Source organism: Oryza sativa, chromosome 4 (genome assembly GCF_034140825.1).
Source record: "Oryza sativa Japonica Group chromosome 4, ASM3414082v1".
NCBI classification, from domain to species: domain Eukaryota; kingdom Viridiplantae; phylum Streptophyta; class Magnoliopsida; order Poales; family Poaceae; genus Oryza; species Oryza sativa.
This window is the reverse complement of record NC_089038.1, coordinates 12,556,049-12,569,178: the sequence shown is the minus strand read 5'-3', so window position 1 is coordinate 12,569,178 and position 13,130 is coordinate 12,556,049. Positions and strand designations below refer to the sequence as shown.

Here is a 13,130-nt window from a genome sequence, read left to right as displayed (position 1 = left end):
TGGAATTTTTCTTGAGTTCCCCATGCTCCAATGCATTAACAAGATTTTTAGTGGAATTTTCAGAGCCTTGGAAATAATTTTAACCAATTAAAAATCACCAAAGTGCAATTTTAAATCCCAGGAAAAATCCTTTCTTCTTTTTCTTTTTCTTTTCCTTCTTTTTTCTCTATTGGGCCGTCGGCCCACTCCCTCCCGCGCTCGGCCTCCTTCCTTTGGGCCGGCCCGTTCCCCTTTCCCCTTCCCGAAGTCCTCCCTCCCTCCCCTCTCTCCGGGACGCTGACAGGTGGGGCCCACCTGTCAGGTCGTCCACTTCCTCCAGCTGCCCGCCCCACGACGGCAACCGCCGCCGAAACCGTCCGCGCCGCCGCCTTCTTCGCTCCTCCCGCACCCACGCCGCGCCGCTCCCGCGTCCTCCCCACGTCGCCGCCCTCTCCCCCGCATCTCCCGGCCCTCGCGCGCGCTCGCAAGGGGCGGGATTCGAATTTGAATTCCCCCCATTCTCTCTCTCTCCACCCCCACGTCGCCGGCCAAATCGGCCACCTCCCCGGCCACGTCCGCCCCCTCCCGCACCTATAAATCACTCCCCACGTCCTCCTCTCTCGTTTTTCGCACTCGCCGCGCCCTCCCGTGCTTCCTATCATCGCCGCGCCGCTCACCCCTTGCGCCGCCGCCTACCGCCGTCTCCGGCCGTGCGCCACAGCCGCTAGAGCCGCTGCCGCGCCGTGAAGCCGCCGTCGTCGCGCTCGCGGGTGCCGTCCGCTCCTCGGCCGCCGCTTGGTTGCCGCCAATCACCCCCGAAGCCCCGTTTCCCTCGCTCGCCGGTGAGCTCTCCTTTTTTATCCATCTCCGGCCGGCCACTTTGGTCGTTGCGGTAGTCCTCTCCACCCTAATCCCTCTCCTCCTTTCCTATAGGTGTCGCCTCCGCTCGTCCGCCCCTCCTCGTCGCCGGGTCACCGCCGCCTTTCATCCTCCGCTCTGGTCGCCGTGCTCGCCGGTGAGGCTCCCCTCTGCTCCCCTTTTTCCCTCTCTCCCGTGTGCGCCGCCGTCCTTCGCGTGTGCGCCGTCGCCTTCGGCCACTGCCGCCGCTTTTCGCGCCGCCCGCCGCCGCCTCGCACGCCGCCGGTTGCCGTCGCCAGCGACCGCATGCCGCCGCCGTTCACCATGCTTGCCGGCCGGCTTGAAGCCGAGGCCGAGCCCGGTGGCTGCTCCCTACACCGTCCGATCGGCTTGGGCCGATCCGGACCCTTGGTCCCGTGGACCGGCCGCCTTGAGCCGCTGACATGCGGGCCCCGCTTGCCGGCGCCCCCTTCCTCTCCCCTTTGAGCCGCTGACCCGTGGGCCCCGCTTGCCGGCGCCGCCCCCCCCCTTCGCTGACGTCAGCCCTGGGTATTATTGCGCAATAAATTGATTAAGGACTTTTCTTTATTAGTAAAAACACAGTTTATCTTCTAAAATTCATAAGTAATTCATCCGAGCTCCGTTTAAGTCCATTCAAGTCTCAGTACATCAAGAAAAATGCAAAGAATCCATTAAAAATGGTTTTGTTTCCTGTTTCTGTAGACTTATAGCATGTTTTGCTTGTGTGCTTTGTTTGTCGCGTAGGTTTCGGCCGTTTCGTCGATCCGCAGTTTCTCGAAGACGTTGTTGAGGTCTCATCAGTTCGAGAGCAAGGCAAGTCATGCAATACGTTTGATCATATTGTACCCAATTTACCAATATCCTGCATTTCTATTAAATGTTGCATTCTTTTACAATGTCATGAGGGATGGGTCCTATTACCCAGCCATATATTGTTTACCTTATGCCATTGATAACTAGGGTATCAAAATGATTAGATGTTGGTTTAGGAAATGCTTAGCCATGCCTAGTTCAACTAGCACACAAATGGGGACTACATTATTACATAGACTTTGTCTATTAGCATAGTTTTGGATTGGTGCCACCGCAATGGTGTTAGTTAATTAAAATACACTGAATGGTGGGCTGCGGGTGCATGGTTTTGCTGGTCGCACCCATGGCAGTTAAGGACCGGTTCACGGGAAACCATGGGAGACTTACCGTGTTTACCACAAGCGGGAGTGGGTAACTGCTTGATCTGAAGTATAGCTCGACCCTTTCCTAGGCACCGGTGGCAAGGGTGGGCGTGATGGAGTTGGGTCGGCCGGGGTGTCCGGTTGTCCAGCTGCCGGATTCACCGCGGCGCAAGAGGGGACCGCCCACTGCCTTTTGAGGGGTGGGGGTGAAACCTTAGCGTGGTGTGGATGGTTAGGGGTGGGTTATGCGGAGGGTCTTGTCACGATTTCCCCCTTTGCAGTATCATGGTGATACTTCGGGGCATGGCGACATGTGTGGAATCGTGTCTTGTGGGTACAGTTGTACACCTCTGGCGAGAGTAAAACTATTCGAATAGCCGTGCCCGCGGTTATGGGCGATCAACCAGATTCACCGTGATTAGTCTCACCCCTAGTTTAGCTTAATGAACTGGTGTAGTTCAGGTGGTTGGTTGGGCCTGTTGCAACGTGGTGTAGCGTTGGACAGTGATTGGTTAATATTGATTAATTACTACAGCTGTTTTACTGCTTTCAACTACTGTTTTGAAATGTATGCTTTATGCAAAAGAACCCCTAGCTTCCTTTGGTTATATCCTGCATCATACCTCCTCTTCCGGTATGACTTGCTGAGTGCAGTGGGTAGTACTTAGTCTTGCTCTCTTTTCCCCCACACCAGAGTTGAAGTTCTTCTCAGTTGGAGTTGTCTCAGAGAGGTTGGTTCGTCGCTGCCGTCAAGGTTTGCCTGTGGAGTGGAGTCGCCCGCTGCTGAAGTCAAGCTTCCCGGTTTAGCTCGCTTTAATCTTTCCCGCTGCATTTGTAATCTTTTATATTTTTGTAAGACATGGGTCTGTATGTCAACAATTGTCGTTTGTGTACCCTGGCTGGTCCTGGATAGGGATTTAATGCACATTCAGCTTAGAAATTCTGGTTCGAGAATTTCTGGATGTGACAATATGTTTGTATGTTGAGCTTAGTGGATGATAAGGTGGTATGTTTGCATGTTAAGCTTTAGATTTAGTGGGCTTTAACTTTATAGAAAGCATAGATTTAGAACCCTTAACCCGGCACAAGCTATGAACACACAGAAGCGATACTTAAAGGAGTTTTACTGTCTCAAGTGAAAATTTTAACCAAAATCGACACTACACAACATTGTTAACATTAGCCATCAAGATTAATTGGTATCAAAACAGTCAAGTTAATCAAGAATTTCTGACGACAAGTGTAATTATAAATTTTAAAATAAAAGTCTAAAATTGGTAGCGTACCTTTGGCTCCGATCGAAATCGAAAGTCGATAAAACAACCTAGCTCGTGACTCGTGAGTTGCTGTAATCTTCTTTGCCTTTTGTATCGTTGTCGCCGGTGCCGGCCGCGGCTAGCCCGAAGCTCATCTGCCGGTAGTTAGGGATGAAAACGGATTGAATACGGTCGGAAACTAGCTCTATCATATTTGTTTTCATAATTTTTTTTTGAAACGAAATTGGAATCGGAAATCCGGATATGAAAACGGAATCGAATATTATCGAGTACAAATACGGAGCGAATACGAAGCGAAATGAATACGGTGATGAATATTAATCAAAATATAAAAACCCGTCACTACTCACAAACGATTTTTGCTACTGTGTTTTTAAAATCATGCTCTTTCATGTTATTGTGTTTTTATTGCTATTATTTTGGCCTTTTTTTGTGACTTTGTTTTATCAATTAAAAATTAAAAATTTAAAACTTCAAATGATATTTTGAAGCAGTAAATATATTCAGCTGAAAAAGTTATGAACATAAAAGTTGTAGAACTCATTAAGACATATAACTTTTATTTTGGTTATTTCTTCATCCGATAAAGTGATAGTAACATTGTTCATAAAGTTTACATATCTCTCATTTAGTTTTATAAACTATAAGAGAGATATGTACATTTTGTAAACAATATTACTATCATTTTGTCGGATGAAGAAATGACCAAAATAAAAGTTATAGATATCGATGAGTTATACAAATTTGTTGTTGATGACTTTTTCAGTTGAAATCATTTAGTATTTGAAAATATTATTTGAAGTTGTCATATTTTTAAATTCAAATTATTCAAACAAAGTCATATAGAAAAATGACCAAAATAAAAGTTATAGATATTTATAAGTTATACAACTTTGTTTTTGACAATTTTTCCTTTTGAAATCATTTACTAAACAAAAAAATTATTTGAATTTGAAATTCAAATTTTATATAGTTCAATCAAACTCATATGGAGAAATGACCAAAATAAAATTGGTAGATCTCAATGAGTTATAAAACTTTGTTTTTACAACTTTTTCATATGATTTCATTTAGTATCATAAAATTTAATTCGAAGTTCATTTTTTCTAGGAAGTCTGATTTGCCTCCTCTTAGGTTGGGCTGGCTTATGGGCCTTATGTGTAAATCGGATATCCAACGGAAAATACTGGATAATATCCGACGGATATCACCTATATCATATTCATTTTCATATCCGAAAAAAATATCCGAATTCAAAAATTTCCGGATATATCCGACCGAAACTATCCGAATCCGAAAAAAGGTCCGGTCGGATGGAAATTATCCAAATCACTTTCAACCCTTCCGGGTAGGTGCTGGTGTGCAGCCACACCACTACGGAAACAATTTTTCCATATAGCTGAAAAAAGATTTTCGCATGTGGACCAAAGGCCACGTATGCCCTGAAGGGTCTAAAAAATCGTGATTTTTATAGGCGGGTGATACGCCCGCATGAGAAAATCCGAATTTCGCGTACGGGTGCTTACATTGTCTGCATGTGAAAACAAAAAAAAAAAAGAAAACTCAAAAAAAAAAGAAACCCTAGTATCCTAGTGGCACGCCGGCGCAGATCTGGCCCTCGCGGCGGCGGCGGATCGAGCCGCCTCCTCCTCCTCATCATCATCTTCGGCGGCGCAAGGCTAGGGACGTGGATGGCGCCACTCCTGGTTGTCGCCGAGCCGCCGCCGCCGCCCGCTGCCGGCTGTTGCTCAAAGTCACGTGAGCTACCTCCGCCCGCTCCTGGCCGTCGCCCGAGGTCGACTCCTGGTCGTTGCCCGCCCCTTCCTGGCCGCCGCCTTGTCGACAGCCTCGCCACCTGCTCCTGGTCGCGTGCCTCCTTGTCGGCGACGGTGCCGAGCTAGCCGTTGTCGTCGTTGTTGCCCGCCACCCCCGTTGTCGCTGTCGCCGTCACCACGGGATCTGCCGCCAGCCGCTCCCGCTGCCATGAGGGAGAGAAAGAGAGGAGGTGAGAATGAAAGAAGGGGAGGAAGTGAGAAGAAGATTTTGGAAAGAGAAACTCAGAGATAAGGTTTTATTTTTTTTTTGAATATGTTGAAAGGGAAAGAGAAGGTAAATCAGACTTCTAGGCAGACCTTTAAGAGACCCATCTGCGAAAATATAAAAATATATTTTTCATGTGCAGTCGCTTAAGAGGCCCATCTGCGAAAATATTAAAATATATTTTTCCTGTGCAGTCGCTTAAGAGGCCCGTCTGAAAAAATAGCCCTATTTTCCCATGTGGCTTCTTAAGAGTGTCATCTACGAAAATAGATTTTTACATATGGGCCATATGCGAAAATAGGGGATCGATTTTTACAGACATGAACACTTACAATCTGTCCGCAACCTATTGAGGAGCTCTTATATAGAAAAATCGTTTTTTAGGGTGCCACCAGCCGCTGTTGGGTCCCAAGCTCTTTTTTTTTTTTTGCTGTTCTTCAATTTTTGGCTGGTCCCAAGCATCAATTTTGCTAAGTTTACTTTTTTATTTCTACTAGAAAACATGGCCATGCGTTGCAATGGGTAAAAACTATTTTAATCGTATTATTATTAGATATTTTTTATCTAAAATGTATATGTGGATTTTATTTTGAGATATTATTGATATCCAATTCGGATGCTTGTTGGGATGATCTTCATATCCTATATATTGTTTTCCTATGTCTTGGCAAAAATGTTGAAGCAATTTGGAGTTTGATTATAATCTATGTGAGCATGCAAGTTTTTTTTAAAAGAATTTCTTATATGACTTCTTATGTATTTTCAAAAGCGAATAAATTTAGAGACCGACTCATGCACAAATGACATACCAAAGTATCGATAAAAACATCTTTAATTTTTATAATACTAAATATTCTTTAACTGTTACTACTGGATGGCACTGAAGTAGCTATGGAGATTGTGTTCCAGGGTGTAGCTTTTGTTCTTGTCAATCCTATACTCTGTTCACAATCTCTTTTGACTTGTGATGTGGCTTGACAATCCATCGTACTTATTAATGCCTCCATTCCTCTTCGTGCCGTACGTTAGTAGTATTCTACAAAACTGAAATTAATGTATCACATCATTCACAGCCTTATCGTTAACAAAATACACCATCATCAACTTGTGCTTCGCAAGTCTCCTTCAGTCACCTGTATCTCGTGTGATGACTGATGAAGGAGACTTGGGCAACGATAAGAACAAAGGGTCGGGGAAAAACAAGTTGAGATGGCGAAGCACAAGGTGAGATGGCTTGGGCCAATTTCGCAACGATCGGCTAAAAGTCCGTGGCAATAACTCATTTTTTTTCTAAACACAGTACAAACACATACGCTTATAAAACACGCACACTTATCTCTATGCACACACACCTTTATCTCTATGAGCATTTCCGAAAGACTATGTCGCGAGTGTCTTGTTGTTGACGGGTACGTTGTATACCACTGAAAGAAAAATTCATTCGTACAGCTAGATGAAAGACCATATCCCACCACGTTGCTACCACTTATGAATTTGAGCCTAAAATTAATTGAGAATGTATGGTTTAATGAGAGAATAAATAAGAGATAATTTGAATCATTGATCTATCATTCACAGGCTAGAAATAATTAGGTTGATAAAGCTTAATGAGATAAGAGAGCTACACATATTGGGGATGGATTCCCTTCTTATTATTTACTGGATTGTTGAAATGGATTATTTATTTTATGATTTAGGGAATACATTCTTTTAATTACTATATTATGCTCCCTTCGTTTCATTTTATATTTAAGTCGTTTTGATTTTTTCTAATAATTTTTCAAATTTATCTAAAAGTTTAGTAACATTTACACCGCCAGACTAGTTTCATTAAATATATTATTAAAAATATTTTGATAGTATATTTGTTATGTGTTGAAATGAAAATGCCGTTATGTTTTTTTAAACTTGATCAACTTTTACTAGAAAATAAGTCAAAGCGTTGTATAACATGAAACATAGAGGGAGTATTACTTAGATTACTTGTTTTAAGTTTACGTTTTAAAATATTTAATTAATACCTATAATAAAATAATCTGTTTAAACCGGTTGATTTAGATTTTTGAGCTAACTATCAATTTAATTATAGGAATAAATTAAATATTTTAAACATAAACTTAATAAATAGGTCTAATCAATATTATAGAAGATTTTTTTATTAAAAGGAAATGTATTTGTCGAAGCATAGAGAATAATCCGTTTGGGCACAAAGTGTGCATATTACAATCATTCAATTTTCCGCTTGGGCATTGCTTAATCAAGGTAGCTTAGCAGAGGACTGATGTAAATATTATTTCCTTTTCCTCATCTATTATATACTAAAATTCTATCAAAATCCTTAAAGAAACTCTCAACCTACCACATGTCATTCTAATAAATTAGAAAAGATCCGATAATCCTTTTTTTTAAAAAGCAAAACATCTATTCCTTAATTTTCACTTAAATCAGTGGATCCAATATCAGAAACTACTAGATTGATCTTAAAACAAACTAAATACTACGATCCCACCTCTCCACCTCCACACTCTCACCTCTCCTCCCACGGCATGGGTAGATACGTACAGTACGCTTCCCTCACCGTTCTTTTTTTTTGCCTTTCTCTTTTTCCATGTGTAAAATTGATATTAAAATTTTAAATAATTATAATTTTGCAAATAAAAAATATACCATCATATAAATCTTTATAAACAAAGGTAACTAAATTAGCTTTACACTGTTTGAAAATAAAATTTACACCATTATATTTTTACCATTTAACTTAATAACCTAAGATAATTTCCAACCGATGTATTACTTTGTACTATTATTTTTAAATAATGCACTATTTTGCAGTAAAGTTTACACCATTATATTGTGTACCTATTAAATTAACAAATATTAACTAATTTACACTTCCTAAATCGGTGGACCCATTATTTAAATCATCGGATCTATCTTTCATTACTTTGGAATATTACTTTCAAATAATGCACTATTTCAAAATAAAGTTTACAGCATTATGTTGTGTAACCATTAAATTAGCAGTTTAAAATCTGTATTAACTAATTTATGCTTACACATGAACCGGTGGACTCATTATTCATATCATTAAATCTATCTTTTGTTAATAAATAAAGCATTTGAAGTTCTCGTTTTGGCACGCTAAACAATGCATGTCTAAACCTTTGCCTTCGACACGCATGACGAAGCATCATATCTGAGGTAGCTAACGTGATCATGATCGCTACAGCACTACCGCTTTGCCACATAACAAATCATATATATATGGATAATGATTAATTTTGTTAATAACATGAAAACAAATTAAAGGTGTGATGCAGGGAGAGAAAATTTAGGCACCGTGGGTTGATTTTTTCCATCACTTAGCTCTGTTTAAGCTAAAACAAAGAATTTGATTATATAATAATTATGATGTATTGTGTTATGTCGTATTTAGATTTTGTACTATTTGTTCATGTAGCTAGGTGAAAGAAATCATTATGTTATAAATGTGAGCATAATATTAACTAATATATGTAGAACTCTTACTAGGACAAAGGTGTTATAAGGGCACGTTTAAGGTCATGTTTTTCTTTCCTGATCATATTTTGGATTTCATTTGCATGCTTTCCAAGTTCTTAAATAGTGATTTAAAAGAATCTTGGAATACTTTTCTGAAAACAACTTTTAACTTTTTATAAGTTGATTAATTCATTTATACCCTCAAATAGCTGTCCTAAACCCTACGAGTCATGCTGATCTATGGATTGCTGATCAACGGATGATCGAAGTTGTAGGATGAATCTGTAAGAGCTAGTCTTAACAATTGTAAATAGGTGTCAACAATTATTGCTGTTATTTAGACATCTAATGACTTGCTAGCAACGGAATTAATTTCTCTCTGCATATATATAAACATGTATAAAGCTGGAAAAAATATTACCATGTGTCGAAGGAGCGATTCCTCGGACAACAGGGAGTGGAGACTCCTCCCCGGGTGTGAAGATCTGACCAGGGGGTTAGTGGTACCAGACGTAGGAAAACGTAAGAATAAGAAAGGATCTGCGGGACCCAAGCTCCCCGCCAAGAAAAACACACATAAGTTTATACTGGTTCAGGCCAACCCGGAGGTGTAATACCCTACTCCTGTGTCGGTTTCGTTGTCTTCTCTAGATCAGCTCAGTACAAGGGAGACCTTTCCCGGCTACAAGGTGAAGTAGAATGATATATAAAATCCAACCGTTCATCCGTAGCTTGTCCTCTTCCTTTTATAGACCAAGGAGGGGCTCACAGTGCTACAAGCTTACTTATTTGTCTTGTCTTATCAGTCATCTTGTCAATACCAGCTGGTTCCCAAACACAGTATTCGAGTAACCCGATAAGATTTAAAACCTTCATTACCCCGGGCTCCTGGGCTTCTATCCAAGACAGCTGAGTCGCGCCAGCTAGCCCACCACGTGGTGAGTGGTGGGCCTGTTGGAACCCGGACTACCTGAAACAATGCCACGGTTCTGCTTCTACCCGTTTAGCCTAACCAGGAGGCCCGGGGCATGTACGACATGCGTCCAAAGTGCTAGCAGTGCTAATGACTCAGCGCTAGTGTCTTGTCCACGTCATTTTGGCTCCATACTAGCTGCGGCTCCCCATAAACCCGTTTCACTTCTTGCGGAGGGGACTGCTTTACAACAGCCCGTGGAGCATGCCCAACTCCCCAACTGGTCTAAAGGTCGCCCCCTTGCACGTTTATGGATATAGTTTAGCTGTTCTTAGACAAGCTTCTCGAATATGTCTTTATTGAATGGATATTTTATAAGGTATACATCTTGTATGTTTCGACGCTCTTCTTTGCAGAAGAGAGTAAAACTCACAGGACCCAAGGCATGCCCGGGACTTAGGACATGGCCGGTTCCGAAGCAGTCCTTAGTTTATATCTCTTAATCATATGTCTCCACCCTCCACCCCATTGTGGAAAGTGTGACTTATAAAGACCAAGGTGAGCCCGAGACTCAAGACAAGGTCGGGTTTGAAGTGGACCCTGGTTTATCCTTCTTAAGATTAGATCTTGTATGTCTCTACACTCCTTTCACTGAGGAACGTACGACTTACAAGGACTAAGGTGAAAGGTGAGCTCGGGACCCGGGACAAGACCGGGTCCGAGGCAGACCTTAGGATGCATTCTTAAGATATAGATCTTGTAGATCTGTATGCTCATCTCACTAAAGAATGTAGGACTTACAAGGATTAAGGTGAGCTCGGGACCAAGGAGAAGACCGGGTCCGAGGCAGACCTTAGGCCACATTCTTAACATATAGATGTTGTAGGTCTCTATGCTCTTCTCACTGAAGAATGTAGGACTTACAAGGACTAAGGTGAGCCCGGGACATAGGACAAGACCAGGTCTAAGGCAGACCTTAGGCTTCATTCTTGACATGTAGATCTTGTAGGCCGGTCTCTACTCTCTTCTCATTCAGGAACGTAGGACTTACAAGGACTAAGGTGAGCCCGAAACCCAGGAGAAGACCGGGTCCGAGGCAGACCTTAGGTTAGATTCTTAAGATGTAGATTTTATAGGTCTCTACACTCCTCTTGCTGAGAAATGTTGGACTCACACAGCCCAAGGTGGGCCTAGGGCCCACCCCTAGCCACATCGCCCTAGGGATAGCTTATTTATTTTTAAAGATGGTTTAAACATGCTATTTAATTTATTTATAATTGTTTTGCCAGGGAAATAGGGACCCCAGTTCCCATTCACCAACACCATGTGTTCCATACATATATATTACATGGTTAATATTCTAATTAGATGTGTTAATGAAGAATATGTTTTGGGAAAAGCATTTTGGACCCTATGTCCCATGCATGAGGAAAGAGCAATGTGGCATTGCACCTATATGTAAACTAAATAAGTAGATAAAATATGGCCTATAAATGGAGCAATACACAGACTGAGAATAATGACAAATAACATACATGTATATATGAGTGATGGCATGATGTATCCCTTGCGCGAAGAGTTTTTCTTTGCACATGAGAAGTGACAAAGACAACAGTAAGAAGGAAAATATGTGTTTATTTGAACTGCAAAAAAACAAAAAGAAATTAGGTGAACTATTTTTTTGTTAAGTAGTCATTGTTCGTTTTACTAAGTTTGACTAACTATGAAGATGTAAATCATATTGAATTTATTGATGTTGTTGATCAAAATTTACATGACAAAATTATATTCTTGGTATAGCCGGGTTACAAGACAAATAAACTTTAGTATAAAACAGTTCATCTAAGATACACTACACATACTAATTAATTTATATAATTATGTTCTTATTTGAAACAAATATTGTTTCAAAGAAAATAATCAAACATGCAAAGAAAAAGAGAAAGAAATTAGCTTCAAACAATTGTTGATATTTTTCACTACCAAGCCAAGCTAAATTCTTTGAAATTGTGAAGAAAATTTGAAATTATTGAACTTCTACAGAGAAAAAAAATCAACCTTTAATATACGCTTAATTTGGTTGTCACAATATTATGCGTCTTCATGATAGAATTTAATCACAGGAATCTCGAAATTTTTGTTTTGTAGACATACTGCACTGTATCGGTATGTACAATAATTAGCTAGCGATAGTTTATTATTTACTCGAGGAAAAGGATGATTCAAAAGTCAAGTTAACTTAATTCATTTTCTGAACAAAATTTAGTGAATGGTTCTTTAAAGACCTTAAGACGAACCCTTAAATTTGTCCTACGTATGCACGCATGCCAAATTACACCCACGATACAGGGACTTAACAGGTGGGTACGATCAAGAACTTGAAAAATGAGTAAAATGAGTAGACTGGTACATGAACATTGCAATCACGTGTATTTTAGTCAAAAACCTTTGATTAATTTTGGTTTTATAAGGTTAACTGCTACATCGTTGGCTCATGAATTCAATTTTGTATTTTGCCATGTTCGTCACCCGAGATAATAAATATGTTGATTAGTTGAATCGCTTGAAAATTATGTTAGTTTGCATGCACTTATTTTTGATAATCATATATTTTTTAGTTTCAAATCGATATATAGTTTTATTAGTATAACTAAGCAACTAAAAGCAGTACATAATACATACATGTAGATCCTTGTGAAGATGGACTGAGTTGCTTCTTTTTTATATGGCGTAAAAAGTATGGTATCGAATATCGATCTTTTAACCAAAATGTACGTATAGCCAAGTTATTGCACCTAGATGATCATTTTTCATGTTCTTTGCACCAGATTACACCTACCTATCAAGTTTATATACCGTAGACGTAATTTACTCGACCTAAAATATCTAAATACATGGATCGTCCCAGCAGGTGTCATGAAAACAAAACATGATTTTGAAGATACTTCCTTGTTTGAAAACATCCGCCACTACACAAGGACTTTTTAGAAAAACAGCTACAAGGCCTGTGTCTTAGTTTGCAAAGTCAATTATTGCTATATTTGAAGCAACAACACCAATGTGGCTGTAGTTTAGTGGTGAGAATTCCACGTTGTGGCCGTGGAGACCTGGGCTCGAATCCCAGCAGCCACATATTTTTTTTTACATGTTTTGGTTGGAATAATCAAACACATTTATTTCAGAATTGTTTACATGTTTTGCTTCGAATAATGACACACATTTATTTCTAATTTTTTACATGTTTTGGTTGGAATAATCTCACACATTTTATTTTGAATGTCCAACACCATACGGTGTGATGATTCATTGAATAGGGTAAGAAAAAATTACAAGGTTAAAACCCTATAAGGCAGTAGCTAGGAAAGA

The 13,130-nt window shown here is 40.4% G+C and overlaps 1 non-coding gene across 1 annotated transcript; it reads left to right on the top strand.

The window, feature by feature from the left end:
- The first annotated feature begins 12,824 nt into the window (after positions 1 to 12,824).
- Positions 12,825 to 12,896, top strand: TRNAH-GUG (transfer RNA histidin (anticodon GUG)). The gene has a single exon. It is a non-coding gene; the product is annotated as a tRNA-His (tRNA).
- The last annotated feature ends 234 nt before the right edge of the window (positions 12,897 to 13,130 follow it).